Genomic DNA, 14,351 nt, shown 5'->3' with positions numbered 1-14,351 from the left:
CTCAGGAAGAGAGATGTGGGGGACAAAGGTTTGAGAGATTTAGGATAGGAACAGCACATAGAAGCCATATACCCAAATGCTGTAAGTGTGGGACTATGGAGGTTAAATTTCACTCCTGGCCGTAGTGCTCAGCACTATACCTTATTCACAGTAAGCGCTCAATAAATGTCACTGGAGCAAAATGCAAGGAGGCAAGTTAAGTCATGGGAAACGCAGGACAACTGTGAAAGAAGATGCTCAAAACACTGCCTCGATTTTTACAATCAATTGCTATGCAGTCAGGACAACTCCTACGTTTATTTTAACTGTCCAAAACATATGCTATATTTTGTCCCAAATCGAGACCATAATACTTGCCATCAGCTTCTCACCCAAGAACATTGTGAAAATTAATGATGACGTAATGTCTGTGAAATGTTCAGAGCTCTTTGGAGATGTGTGGCAAAAGGCATCACTATAATTAATATTTAAAGAGATTCTACCCAGCTCTGATCTCTTTTTCTGCAGACTAATGTTACGTCCACAGGATAAGGTGATGCCAGATTGGCCTCCAAATAAACCTTTCCTACAGACAGGGCCCAAAGCAGGGGCCTTTTCCTAAGTCCCTTTCACGTGGCTGACGAAACCACCCCAACAGTGCAGGGGTGATTTCCAACTTGGTTATCCAGGATTACCCAGGTTTATTCAAGGATGCGGGGACAAAATGCATCAGACAACAGAGCAAAATAGATTTCAAAAGATGGTCTTCTGTGGGACCCCATTTTTTAAGCATGAGAGAATCCAGTGAAGACTTCAAGGGGAATCATTTTAGCAAAACCCACATCCTAAGCCGATTAACATTTTTAGGTCTAACACAGTACCCAAGAAAGGAAGAAATAAGAACAGCGCCCTGGGTTCAATTACAAATGGAGTGGAAAAAATAATTTCAAAAGTTCAAGGGGAAAAAAAATCAATCTATTTCCTTCCCCCAAAGCTTTCACTTCTATAAATACACTCCCACAAATGGACCTAAGACCACTCTTCCTTATGAAAACCATACCTGTCTGGAATTTGCAAGATAAACAATGTGCCTGTACTGCTTTCAACCCAACGAAGCTCAAACAATGCTCTCCAATAGCTTATCTTTTCTTAAATAACACCCATTTTCCCCCTCTGATGGTAAAAGCATATATGTACGTAGTAGAAAATGTTTCTTCTTAGAAAGAAGAAAATTATCCACTATAATCTACAAGTTGCTAATTACCCTTCTAGCCTTTTTGTCTGAAAATACACACTTTCAACATAATTGGGAACTTACTACATAGACTGGTTTATAGCCTGATTTTCCTCTTGGAACAATACTCTGTAAACAAGTCCCTGTCTCCAGTGTTCTACATTATTTTTCATGACCTATAGACAGGAGTGCCATTTGTAAAGCTAGTCCCTATTGCTGAACATTTGGGTTACTTTAGCAATGTCTGTATGAGAAACAATGTTGAGATAAATTGAGATAACCATCTTTGCATAATCCATCTCTAGTTATTGTCTTAGGATCAATTCCAACGAGTGACACTGCTGGGCAGAAGACTGCACAAGTTTTTGAGGCTTTAGACATGGCCCAATTGCCCTCCAGAAAGGTTATCCCAGGCTCACTCCCTCAGCCAGTAGGAAAACTATTTCCCCCAAGTGCTCACTGACCCCTAATTTAGGAATAAAGGGGGGTGCTGCTGCTTTTATTTGCAGTCCTTTGGTCACTCTGGAGGCAGATGTCCCCCCATATGTTTAGTTCCTACGGTATGTTTTTCAGAGTATTTTTTTTAATGTGTGCTATTCATTGGAAAGCCAACATCCTATTCCTTCTCCAAAGGGTATTTCCCGCCCCCGCCCCCAGCCTGCCACCTCCAAGGGCAGCCCAGTGACCCCCCTGCTCAGCATCAGCCACCCACATTTTCACGTTGGTGCCCTCCATCCCTTTCGCAATTTCACAGTTTCATCAGTAAGTCAGGCTCAGAACCCAATAATCAGTCATGTATTTGCTCATCCTGTTATTTACCTGATAGCTCTTGGGGGTCTGTAATGCTCCAGGCACTATAGTAAGAGAGAAGCATAAACATGACACTATGAAAATCCTAGAGAGGGAGAATCAATGAAGCTCAAACAGCAAAAGTACATGAGAATTACAGGATAAGCTGGAGGTTTACGGGTAGGTGAAAGGACAGAACAGCTAGGCAAAGGGGACCACATGAGCAAAGGTCCTAACGCAGGCTAACGTGTAACGTGTCGTGTGTTGAAGGAATATTTTCATTATGGAGGCATGAGAATGAAGGGCTGAAGATGAGACTGAAAAGTTAGCTCATGCTGAATTCACCTGCTGTTCTGCTCTCTTCCCTGCACCTCCACTCTGCTTGCAAGCCCTGGCCCATCTCCAACGCAGACTCCTCCAAAAAGCCTTCTGGAGAACCATTCTTACCATCCATCTCTCCACACTTCTCCGCCTGGGCCAGAAGTCTTGGCACTCACACCAATCTACTCAGCAAACCCCAATGAATAGATGGCTCCGTTCCCTGATTCCTGGGTATGCATTTTATCAGTCCAGCTAGAGAAGAAACTTCCAGATAATGATACATTCTCTCATAGCCTCTCCACACTGGGCTAACTTATAATAGGCAATCAATAAAAGCTTACAGAATCTAACCAAATTAAATTGGGCAAAATAAATACAAGAGAAGGGACGAGAGTGCCCAGTGTATAAGCATCTAACTATCACTCAGACAACTGGGAAAATTGAAACTGTCTTTGAAAATTAGATTCTGAACACAATCATGGCAAAAAATAGATCAATTCCCTTTAGGCATGTAATTCTGTACCTACCTAGACATTTCTCAGTTAGGCACCCAAACAGTACTTGTTAAAACTGTGCTGCACATCCCAAGAGCTTCTGTGAATAAAGGTCAATATGTTCTGGAGATTTGGGTTTTTCTTTTCTTTGCAGGAAGAAGGAGGAGCAAAAAGGAAACAAAGCCCCCAATGTAGTACATGCTGTCTCTGCTGGGATTTTCCATACTGCTAATTCCAATTCAAAGCAAAAATCCTAATGCCACCTGGGAGGAACCAATCTCCATCATTCACGCTCTCATGCAGGCAACAAACATTTTTAGATAAATTCTTCCCTGAAGGCAGAGAGCCTATACATGCCCCAAGTGGCTAGTCTCCCCTGTTCTGGTTCGGATTCCCCCAGCTCTGGATTCATCCCCTACCACAGCATTCATCACACTGCTTTGATTGTTTGTCCCCACACTGGGCTGTGACTGCTACAAGGCTGAGGGCTGTTTCTCTGTCCTTATTGCTCTGGGGCCTAGAATATCACCCTCCACATAGTGGATGATCAATCTATATTGTGGGATTAAATGTAGTGCCAGGGTTATAAAGGACCTTAGAAACAACCCAGCCCACAGATAGGAAACTGAGGCTGACAGGGGAAGCAGCCTCTCCAAATACACACAGAAGGCTGGTGGTAATTAATAGGTGGAAAAAAGAAAGAAATCAAGAAGGGCAGCAATGCTTGAGGAATTAGGAAGCTGAGGGGTTTGGTGGCATTTGGAAAGGATGACCACGTCGGGTAAACTAAGTTTGGTTCTGCACAGCCTCTAATGCATGGGACCCATTTTTTCTCTCCTCCATGACAGTCCTTCAGATCATATAAAAAGGAAACTAACATTTATTGAATATTTACCATGTGTAGGTGGAAAACAGCGATCGTGTCCTCCCTGTGTCTTCTTTTCTGTAAGTTTAACACTCACAGATAATCAATTAAATAAGCAAGTAAATAATGTGCCTCAGGTCATGCAGCTGGTGAACTGGGTCAGACTGAGTCAAAAGCCCAGGCACCTTTGCCTGCACCCCACTGCCTCTCTGACCCTAGCTCTGCCGCTAGAGGCACCCCACTTCCTCTAGCTCTGAGGCTACAGGATACCAAGGAAGAGCCACTCGACCTAGTGAGCAAGATCACAGGTGGGCTTGGCCATGTCCCAGGACAACAAGCAGCAGCTCCAGAGGCTGAGTATTAAGTCTGCAGCCTCCCCAAACCTCTAAAAGTACAGAGAGCAGGTACCACCCCTCGCTAGTACTAGGCTGATAGGCCAGACCCACTTCGGGAGCAGGTGTAAGATGGAGAAACACAGAGGCCTGCATTGGCCCTTCGCTTAGGTAGGAGACCACTGGTGACAGTAAAGAGCAATGAGGGCAGCTGGGAGCCAGCTGCAGGTAAGGCATCCATCAGAATCACAGTCCTTCATTTCATCTGTCAACACTGGTTGCCAAGCCTCTTCCGGGCTCCGGATTGGGCGAGCAGCAGGGCGCAGCCCCTGCCCGGGAGAAGCTCACAGTCCAGTGTGGCAGGTTACATGGAAAACCCTGTGCCCACATAATCTGGGGAGTGTTATCTTGGAGGGATAAGGAGGCAGGAGTGGGAGAGCTTCCCCAGCCTGGAATAGACTTCTCAGACAAAGCAGGACATTTTGACGTGGGGATAGTTCCAAGCATCAAACACGCTTTGTCAAGTGGAAAAACACTGTTCTTTAAACCCAGAAGCAAAAGCAGAAGCCGAGATCTCTGAACGGCTCCTCCTCCCCTGTCCTCAGGGCTCCAAGGAGTACAGTTGAAATACCTGCCTTACTAGACGATCCTTAAGGTATCTTTCAAAGCTGAGTTTCTTACAGTTCCACTCTGGTTGCATGATCAGGAAGGGGGCAACATGGGATCCTGGGAGGGATACAACTGAGGGTCCTTTGGGATGTACTGTTCTATCCACCTTTCCCCTCTTTCTCTCTTCTTACTCACTCATTAGGGCTCCGTGCAAATGCCAGTCCCTCCTGGAAGCCTTCCTGGATCTCGCCCAAGGCGTGGCCAGCCCTCTGCAGGGCTCCCAGGGGTCTCTGTAACATGCAGCACCCTGACCTGCACTGACTTGCTGCCAGCTGCAGGTAAGGCAGGGAGTGTCTGATTCACCTGTCTTCGGCCTTTTTCCCAACCCCTCCCGCCCCCATCCCTCTCTGGCCTTTTTTAGCAAAGCAAATTGTGAGCGGGAATCCTGGAGCAGCAGTGACAACCATGACAGAGTATGTAGCTGTTTGGTGGCACACCCTCTCAGGCCACTGTCCGTCCTCTGCTTCCCAACACTCTCCTGCCGGCTTCCCCAGACCCAGCACTCCTGCTGCCCCAGGCCTTTCAGGCACTCTGGAATATCAACTGCAAACCAAGTGCTGCAGACACCTTTTGGAGAAAAAGCACATTTTATTGGGCATTGCATTTGGAAAGCCCATTAGCCAGCAGCAGACTAAAGACCCCACTTAAAGGACCACGGGACTTCTGAAACACGCTAGCTAAAGAGCAAGAAGATCATACTACAACGCACTTTCAAGGCTGCAAAGCACATTTCCTGATTTTTTTTTTTTTTTTTTTACTGAAAGAGATATGTACTTGGACACTGAGAATATAAATAATTTCCCTCAAGTTCAATGAGCCAATCTTGGACTAAGTTAGAGGGAAAACACAAAGACTTGAAGCCTTCCTCTGTGTGTCCCTTCTTTACCCGGAGCACAGTCACTGTGGATCTCCCCTAAGTCTAAGCACTGTTAATGAATATTTTAAGAGCCAGCTTCTCCTTCCCATTGATAAAAACTCCACTCACTAGTCAGAGCTAGCTAATAAAAATGGGGGAATGGACCAGAAAGACCTGCGTTTTCCTGGGCAGCTTAACCCCCGAGCCCCACCCACGTCTGTGGGATAGGGATGATTAGAGCAGCCCCATACCCTCACATTCTGGACACTCAGCCATGATCCTGCAGGAAAAAAGGCACATGACACATGCAGAATGAAGACCTGAGGCCGGTGACCCTGAGAGCTGGTTTCAAAGACAACTTAGAGGAAAGACGATCACATAAGTAGAGAAAGTAGACAGCCAAAGGCTGAATGGCGGCCTGTAAAAAGCATGTCCGTGCACTAATTCCAGGAACCGGTAAATGTTACCTTATTTGGCAAAAGGGTATTTGCAAATGTAATTAAGTTAAGGATTATCAGACAGCATTTATCCTAGATTATCCAGGTAGGCCCTAAACCCAATGACAAGTGTTCTTTATGAGTGAGGCGGAGGGAGGTTTGACACAGACAGAAGAGAAGGAGGCAACGTTACCAAGGAGGCAGAGATTGGAATGATGTGTCCGCAAGTCAAGAAATTCCAACAGCCATCAGAATCTGGGAGAGGCAACGAAAGGATTCTCCCTTAGAGCCTCCAGAGGGAGTACGGTCCTGCCAACACCCTGATTTCAGACGTCTGGTCTCCAGAAGTGGGAGAATAAAATTCTGTTATTGTAAGCCAAAGTTGTGGTGATTTGTTACAGCAGCCGCAGGAAACTAATACAGCGTCTTAGAAGTAATTGGACTGATGAAGGATCTGATTCCCAGAGAGGGGGCTGACTCAGCCAGAGTCACTCCACATCAGCCACTGGTTCAGGACACCCTCTTCCACAGCCCACCAGGCCTCTCTGACACCAAAATGCATGCGGTTCCCCAGGGGCCCTGAGCAGAGCCCAGAAGAGGGCCTGACAGTAAAGTCTAGGGGGTCTGCAGAGACTAACTGGGCCTCCGGTTACGCTAATAAAAAGACAGACTGATCATCCATGGTGAGCAGGTCTCATCTGCACAGCTGTGTCCATTCTTAGCTCTGTCCTTTTCAGGGGACTGAATAAACTAGGGCATTCTGACTGAAGAAGTGAAGACTTGGGGACCTGATCGCCCTTTGCATGTCCAAGTGGCTTAAACGGCTGTCATAGGGAAAAAGAAATGGATTTTTGTGTGGGGCTTCAAAGGGCAAAATCAAGGCCAATGAGACAGCCATAGCCTGAAGGAAGAGTTTGGTTCAGCATAATGAAGAACTTTCTAATAATCAGAGCCAACTGACAATGGAACAGGAGTGCCTCAGGGATTGGCAGGTCTAACAGAGAGAGGCTAGCTATGCTAGGGGAATTCCTGCCCCAGACAAAGCGGCACTTGGTCATCTCCGGAGTTGGCAACCCTGTTTGAAGGTCCATGACTGTTGGCAAAAATATCCTGTATAATATCCTGCATGAATCTAGACTTTCGGCAGGGAATGTTCTCTCTAAGGAACTTACTACACAGTTTTCGTGAAGAACGAAGTACTGCAATTACCCAGGAATGAGCTCAGAAAAGAAATCATCCCTTCTTGCTCCTATATTCAAAATGTACCCCGCTCTGAGGAAGGAAGAAAGAGGAAAAGCATATATCTCCATATGGACGTCCAACCAGACCAACAGCACATGCACCAGGAGCAGGGAAGCCTTTGACAGCCTGGGCTTGACGTCGTTTTCCAAGGAAAGCCGGAGAACACAGGCTCCAGCTACCAATGGAAGTGTTCTCATAAGAACAAATAAATAGCACCCTCATTTCAATCTTAATAATTGCTGTTCCTTTTGCACCCTTCTGAATTCTACATTTGGAACAAAGGAAAAAACAAAGCAGTAGCTCAGAAGCTTAACGACATTGATCCTCACAAGTTAGCCTTGGAGAGGTCTTTTGGGGGGCGTTTGGGGGGAAGGTTATTGCTATCGCTGGTTGTGACAAGGTACAGACTACACCTTACGTTCTGGATACTCAGAGAACAGGAAGTGCAGCATTTCTCACCTGCCTGCACATCTCTCTTCTCTTAAGTCAAAATCTCAAAGAACTAAGCACTGTTGCATCCGGATGAATTACTCTGAAGCTCTTTCTGTTTAGGATTTTGAAAATTTGCCGTGTTACCCTTTTACAGATGTCTGAACTTCTCAGATCATTCCTCAAGAGAGGTCAAAAGAACATACTTCATAATTTTACATTTACCACCATATCTTTTCTAGACTATAATTAGGGTTTTTCCCCCCCTCATCCCCCGCACCCAAAGAACCAACATTAAGCGCACATATCAATTAGCAGCCAGCTTGTGAAAAGATTGGAAGCCTGAACTATTTCTAACCAATGGCAAAAAGGTCTCCAAACATCAGGTGGGTCCCTGAAAATAGTGTCACTTCAGTGCAAATAATGGCTTACTGCCTTCATATCAATCAGCCAAGCACCAAACTGGGCTTCCCACTGTCCTTCAGGCAGATAGTTAATTTATTTTAACACTGATATCTGCAGAGATACGTAATGTAATCTATAGTTACCAAAACAAATTTAAGACCACGTTATCCTGCTTCCATGAATATATATTAAGTTTGGTGTATATCTTAGACCATAGTAGAAGGACAGCTACAACAGCTGTACATAAATCAACATTTTATATACTGACGGGTGTTAAGTACACAGGCATGTTTGGTATTTGAAAGCTTTCCATACCAGACCTTTTGGTAAAGAATCCTTTTATGATATAAACAATTATGGCCAAGTGTATCAAGCTTGCAGCTTCAAATTTTACACAGAATATTTATTAAAATAGGCCATATTAGAAAGCTACATTCAAATTCAGACTCATCTTTGAGGTGACCTCAACTTTTCATCAGATGACGGACCTCCATTTCAGGGTCCACAAGCCGCAAGTCAGTTCAGCTGAGAATTACCCTCCCTGAGCATCAGCATAGCGTTTCTGGTTTGACTCAAATCAGATCTTGGGAAAATTACAGGCTTTTATCAATCCAGTGCAGCGGACACATATTAAGCTTGCAGTAGGGCTAGGCTCTGGAAGGAGGGTTAGAGGGTGAGGGTAAGACAGACATTGTGCCCACCCTCCCAGGGACTTCTCAAGGTCATGGTCACACACACACAAGTGACCACACACAAAATTCTTCAAGGTTGACAGTGATGGCATCTCTGTGAAAGGTATTAAGTGCAGTGGGAGGTGAGGGGAAGATGAAAACCCTGTACAAGGGAATGCAGAAGACAGTTCCTAGGGCAGATAGGATTTAAGCTGGGCCTTCAGGCATGAGCAAGACCAGCAGGGCACAGGCTATGCAGAGGGAACAAATGGAAGAGCAAAGGCCGAGAGACCTGGGGGTAGGAGGGATTTATGTGGAGGACAGGGTGAGGGAGGAGGGCGAGGAAGAGAAGAGATGGAGACAGCCCGTCATGTCCGCCCCTCTGAGGACTCCAGACTTCATTATCCATACACAAGGGGCCCCCTGAAGGTCTCTGGACTGTACTTGAGAGAAAGCAGAAGCCTGAGGTTCAGAGAGAGAATGGAAAGATGCAGACATGTTTCAGAGAGATTTGGGGAGCAAAAATGACAGAACTTAGAGAGTGACAAGATTTCAGTAAGGAGGGATTCAGAGAGAGGGTAAGGTCATAGACGACTCTGCTGCTCTGCCATGGAGTTTCCAGCCTGGGAGTGGGAGGGGGACACTGGCCATCAGGTATCCCACAGCCAGTGTACAAGGCTCGCTCTGGTGGCTCCATGGGCTCAGCCCACCCATGCTTCCCCTTTGCATGTGGATGGACACCTCCAGGGGCAGTACTCTTCAGGACTTGCCAATGAGAGAGGGAAGGGGAGGGGAATGGAGGGAGGAGGACAGACAGGGAAGGAGGAGGGGCTGGAGATGGAAAGAGAGATGGAGGGAGGGAGGGAGAGGTCCTGAAGAAGTGGGTCTACAGTGGAATGCCCTCGCAGCAGCAGCAGCAGCAGCTCACCCCTCTACTCGGGCCTGATCTCGCAGGTGAGATTGCTGAGGCTGGGTGTTCCTCTTTTCAAAATTCCCAAGCCCCGGTGTTGTATTGAAGGGGAGACTCCAGAGAACCTGCTCTGGAGTCTCCTCAATAACCATAGGGATACTATCTGTGCAGACAGCCTGTCTAGTTCTAGAACACACCAAGCCCTTTCAGGTCTCCAGGCCTTCGCACGTGCTGTTCCCTGTGCCTGGAACAGTTCTCCCACCCCCTTAATTTAACTTTTATTTGGTGCTTCTTACATACTTGGCACTATTCTAAGTACTTTACATACATCAACTCATTTAATCCTCACAACAACCCTATTAGGTAGGGTTGTTATCCCCAGTTTACCGATGAAGAAATTGAAGCACAGAAGATTAAACAACCTGACCATGGAATATATTTAGTTGTTGGGAGGGGCCAGTCTTCAAATCCTGGTGGTGTTGCCCCTCATTGCCTTCTCATTCACGAAGAAAGGCTGCCTCTTGCAGAGCTGGACTGCCCCTCCCGCAGCTCTAGTCATGAGTGGCTCCTCTCCTTTAGCTCTCAGTGACTCAGATATGCCGCCCCTGCCCGCTCTCAGAGGGAGCACCCCCCCATTACCTTCTCTCACCTTACCCTGCTTATTTCCTTCCCACGCTGAGCACAACCTGTAATTATCTTATTTATCTCTCTTATTATTTATTATGTTTCTCCACCTAGACTATCAATCCAGAAGGCAGGGATCTTCCCTTTTGTTCCGTTTTATTCCTGGAGCTAGAACAATTCTCAGGCACAGAGTAGGTGTTCTATGAATAACTGTTGAATGAACAAGTGAAGGACAGTATCGTGGATGCCATGAGGTGATACATAGGGCCATACAGTATTGCACCACTGTTCTTTACATCCTGTCCTATGCTCCTTCTTTGCCTGCTGCAAGTCCCCAGAAACCTGCACTAAGACACATGGGAGCCAGTGCCCATTTCCCAGTGTATATGGACAACGCTGATATATTTATGACTGTATCTCACAGTCGAATCCCTGCACCTGGGTCCTTGAGCATCTAGTGATAAGGCAGGGACTGTGTCTTCTGATCAGCCCCTCTCTGGGCTCCCACCACTGAATAGCATTTGCAGGGCACTGGCTGCTGTTGATGTCAGTGCCTGATCTGATAACAAAAAGTCCCTGCCCTTTGAATCAGGAGGCACCCTGAATACAAATGACATTGTCACAGAAATGCCATCCTGGTGGTGAGGTTCTAAGTCAATACACAAGCCTAAACAAAAAACACCATTTAGATACTTCAGCGTGTCTAGCACCATTTATGGAGCTTACACACTAATAAAAGGAACTAACTGTTATCAAATACGTATTGTGTGCAAACACTCAGTTAGGCACTTTTACACATGATCTCATTTAACCTTGTGAGTTTGGAATTATTATTATTCCCCTTTCATGAATGAGAAAAGTGAGGTTCAGAGGCCCAATATCCAAAGCCAGTATGGATTCAAGGCCAGGTTCAGAGCCTCCTGAACCTCTGCCCACTGTCCTCTGCTCTGAAGTGTCCTCCTTCTCCTGTGCTTCCACCAGATGTGTCGTTCTCCAACTGGGCCCTACACTTTCCTGTCTCTGTACCTTTCCTCAGATCAGTTCCTTTACCTAAAACGGCCTTTCCACTTTTCACCACCTGTTGAAATCCCCTTCTTCCTTCTGCCTTCCATGCTGCAGGCTTCCTCAACCTCCCCAGTTAGAATTTGCCCTCCTTGGTGTTCCCAGAGGTCTCAGGTGGTAACTCCCAGGATGGCCCGCAGTCTGATCCTCTTTATCTCTCACTAGAACCTGAGCAAGGTGAGGGTAGAGTCTATCAGTAGTTTCCCTGTTTGTTTCCTCCGGAATGCGTGGTGAGAAAGTGCTTGTGCTGAACCACTGAAGAAGGAAGAAGGGAAAGAAGGCACCTGAGAGACCAAAGGTTCTGGATAAATTACCTTTCAACTACAGAGCCCCAGGCAGGAAAGGCACACTTGGGTACTGCAGTTCTGTTGTTTTCCTGCTCCAGTAACGAAGCACACTCTCACTAGTCCTCTGATGTCATAAAGCTTGAAATTTAAAACCAGGAAGTCAAGGAAGAAAATAAAATAATAAAATCACTTCCATAAGAATCCTTTCATAGTAATGGATTTCGCCCATACCCTGGGGAAACCATAATTGCAGCATGAGGGGGACAAGAGATTGGGCAAAAGAACAAAGTTCACTTTCTAGGACGTCACCGTTAATTATCTCCTGCTTATTCTGCTATAGCGGCACCAGAATTCACCTCTCCTGGAAAATATGCACTTGGCAAACGATAGGCCTCTCCAATCACACCTATGTTGAACACCCACCAAAGGATGCCTGCTCTTGAGTGATTTTATATCGTCTTGATTGGAAAACAGGTCAACCATTGCGTTAGACTAGAAACAAAAAGATGCTGGCCTCTAGAAACAAAAAGATGCTGCCTAGAACTGGGCATTTATTTTTCCCCAAACAACTATTTTGAGGTTTTTACAAAAATAACTGACTTACAAACAGAAAGGCTTCCTGATATATAAGCCACGTTGGAAACAAATCATTACACCGTTGAATATTTTATGATGGTCCAAAGCGCTGAAGGAGGGAAAGCGAGCATTCACCAATCCTTGCCATGCCTATTTCAGGATTCTCAAAGCAAACTGCAAATGCCTCCTTTATTTTCTAAACACCCATTTGTAAGTGCTGGGTGGGTTCTTCGTGAAATATTGCCTCTACCCACACTGACTCTAACTATATTGACCTGGAGATTCCACTTCTCCAGAGTTTACAGTGGAAGGACCCCAGCCATCACCTAGTGCACACACCTTCCATTTTATAGGCTGCAAATCAGTGAGGGGACTTGCCCAAGGTCACACAGTCAGTGGCTGGCAGGGGAGCCACCAGGAGCCAGGGGAGAATCCTCTATCCCCATAGGCTGACTCAATACCCCTGCCAAAGTTCAGTCAAAAGCTGCAGCTGGTTAGCGACATGACCCCCGAGATTGACTTCTGTGGGTCCCAACATTCCCCTCCACCCCCAAGGAACCCTGGAGCTGAGGACACCCAGGGGTGCCCCTCAACTCACAAAATGGCAATACAGGCATGGCGTTTCAGGGGATGGTTGCTGGTGAATTCCTCCAGGTCCCGGTGTGGCCGTTGAGACCCGCAGGGCAAGCTGGTCAGAGGTCACTCAGAAAGTTGGCGCTGGCCGAGGTCGCACCTGAACCCACACCTCCTGCCTCCCGGTTTGCCGCTCTTTGCACTACACCATGCAGGTCTCCAAAACTTAAGCAACACATTGATACTGTGTGAAGATTTAACTGTTGCAGACCCTGAGCGAGCCCGCGGACGCCACCACCGCCCCGCCAGAAGTGGGGACACCAGCACTGGAGGCGGTCGCGGGTCCCCCGGGGTTGGTGGTGCAAGCCGAGCGCACGGCGGAGGGCGGCCCGGAGGAAGCCAAGCGGCAGGCAGGATGCAGCTCGCGCAGGCCCGGGGCGTGGGGACGGGGAGTCCCCCCAAAACTTTGCGGCGCGGGGACCTCGCCCTTACCTGCATAGGAGGCGCCGCCCGCGCGGACGCGGACCTGGCGCTCTTGGTGAGGGGCTGCCCCACCGGGCGGCGGGCTCGTACGCGGGCAAGGCTCCGGCAGCGGCTCGGCTTGGGCTCGGCTGGGGCTCCGCCTCCCACGCCGCGGCTGCAGCCCGAGGGGGGGCGCAGGGCCGGGCCGCGCCCGCGCCGTCTGGCCGCGGCAGGTGCTGAGGCTGCAGCTGCGGAGCCGCCAGCTGCCGGCGCCGCGACCCCCGCCCCGGGGGAGGAGCCCCGCGCGCCGCCTCCGCGGGCCCGGGAGGTCCCGGCCCGCCGCAGTGGGCGGTCCTGCTCCCACCCGGGCCCTGCCTCTGCCGGCCTTCCCGCCTGAGCACGCAGCGCCCGCCGAGTACCCACAGGGAGACTGAGGCCAGGAGAGGAAGGAGGCTCCCCAAGGTCACCCAGACCCGCGGCGGTAGGGCCAGAACTGGAACCCAGAATAGTCCCCCAAAAGGAACCCCTTCTCACGCCTCCCTTCCCCTGGCTGTCCTACTTCCAAGGCCTTTCCAGGAGCACCCAGCTCCGCGGGACTCCGGGGGACGCAGATGAGCCCGACTGGCCCCCCGCCGCCACCCCAGGCGCCTGGGCTGAGGGGAGATGAAAGAGGTGGGCCCCAATTTGGCACTACAGACCACCTCCCCTGCCTTTGCAAACTCCTTCGGTGCTGGGACCTGGGGCTCTTTAGGCTTTCTCTGGCCCCTCTAACCACTCTTTTTTGGGTCTCTTTGAGTGCTCCTCAGACCCCAAACCCTACAATGCTGGAGTGTCCTAGGACCGTGCACTCTGCCTTCTTCTGACTCCCTGGGCTATCTCACCCACTTCTCTGGTTTCCTTCGGACCACCTCTCTATAGCCCCATGCATGCCTCTGTCCAAGAACTCTTTTTATGGCTGAGATATCTATTCAGTACTTAACCGTGTTTCTCCGAAAATAGGACCGGGTTTTATATTAATTTTTGCTCCAAAAAACACATTAAGGCTTATGTTCAGGGGATGTCATCCTGAAAAATCATGCTGGGGCATATTTTCCGGTTAGGTGTTATTTTTGGGGAAACACAGTAGGTCCCTGC

At 48.2% G+C, this 14,351-nt stretch overlaps 1 protein-coding gene across 1 annotated transcript in view; it reads right to left on the bottom strand.

Moving 5' to 3' along the window:
• Positions 1 to 13,379, bottom strand: part of FRMPD1 (FERM and PDZ domain containing 1) — a 73,076-nt gene extending 59,697 nt beyond the window's left edge. The window contains exon 1 of the mRNA XM_081066452.1: positions 13,248 to 13,379. The gene's annotated coding sequence lies outside the window, so the exon portion shown is untranslated. The remainder of the gene's footprint in view (positions 1 to 13,247) is intronic.
• Between the last annotated feature and the right edge of the window lie 972 nt (positions 13,380 to 14,351).

The sequence above is a fragment of the Rhinolophus hipposideros genome, assembly GCF_964194185.1.
Source record: "Rhinolophus hipposideros genome assembly, chromosome: 11".
NCBI lineage: Eukaryota > Metazoa > Chordata > Mammalia > Chiroptera > Rhinolophidae > Rhinolophus > Rhinolophus hipposideros.
The sequence above is the reverse complement of the archived record's forward strand: the minus strand, read 5'-3'. Positions and strand labels throughout refer to the sequence as shown.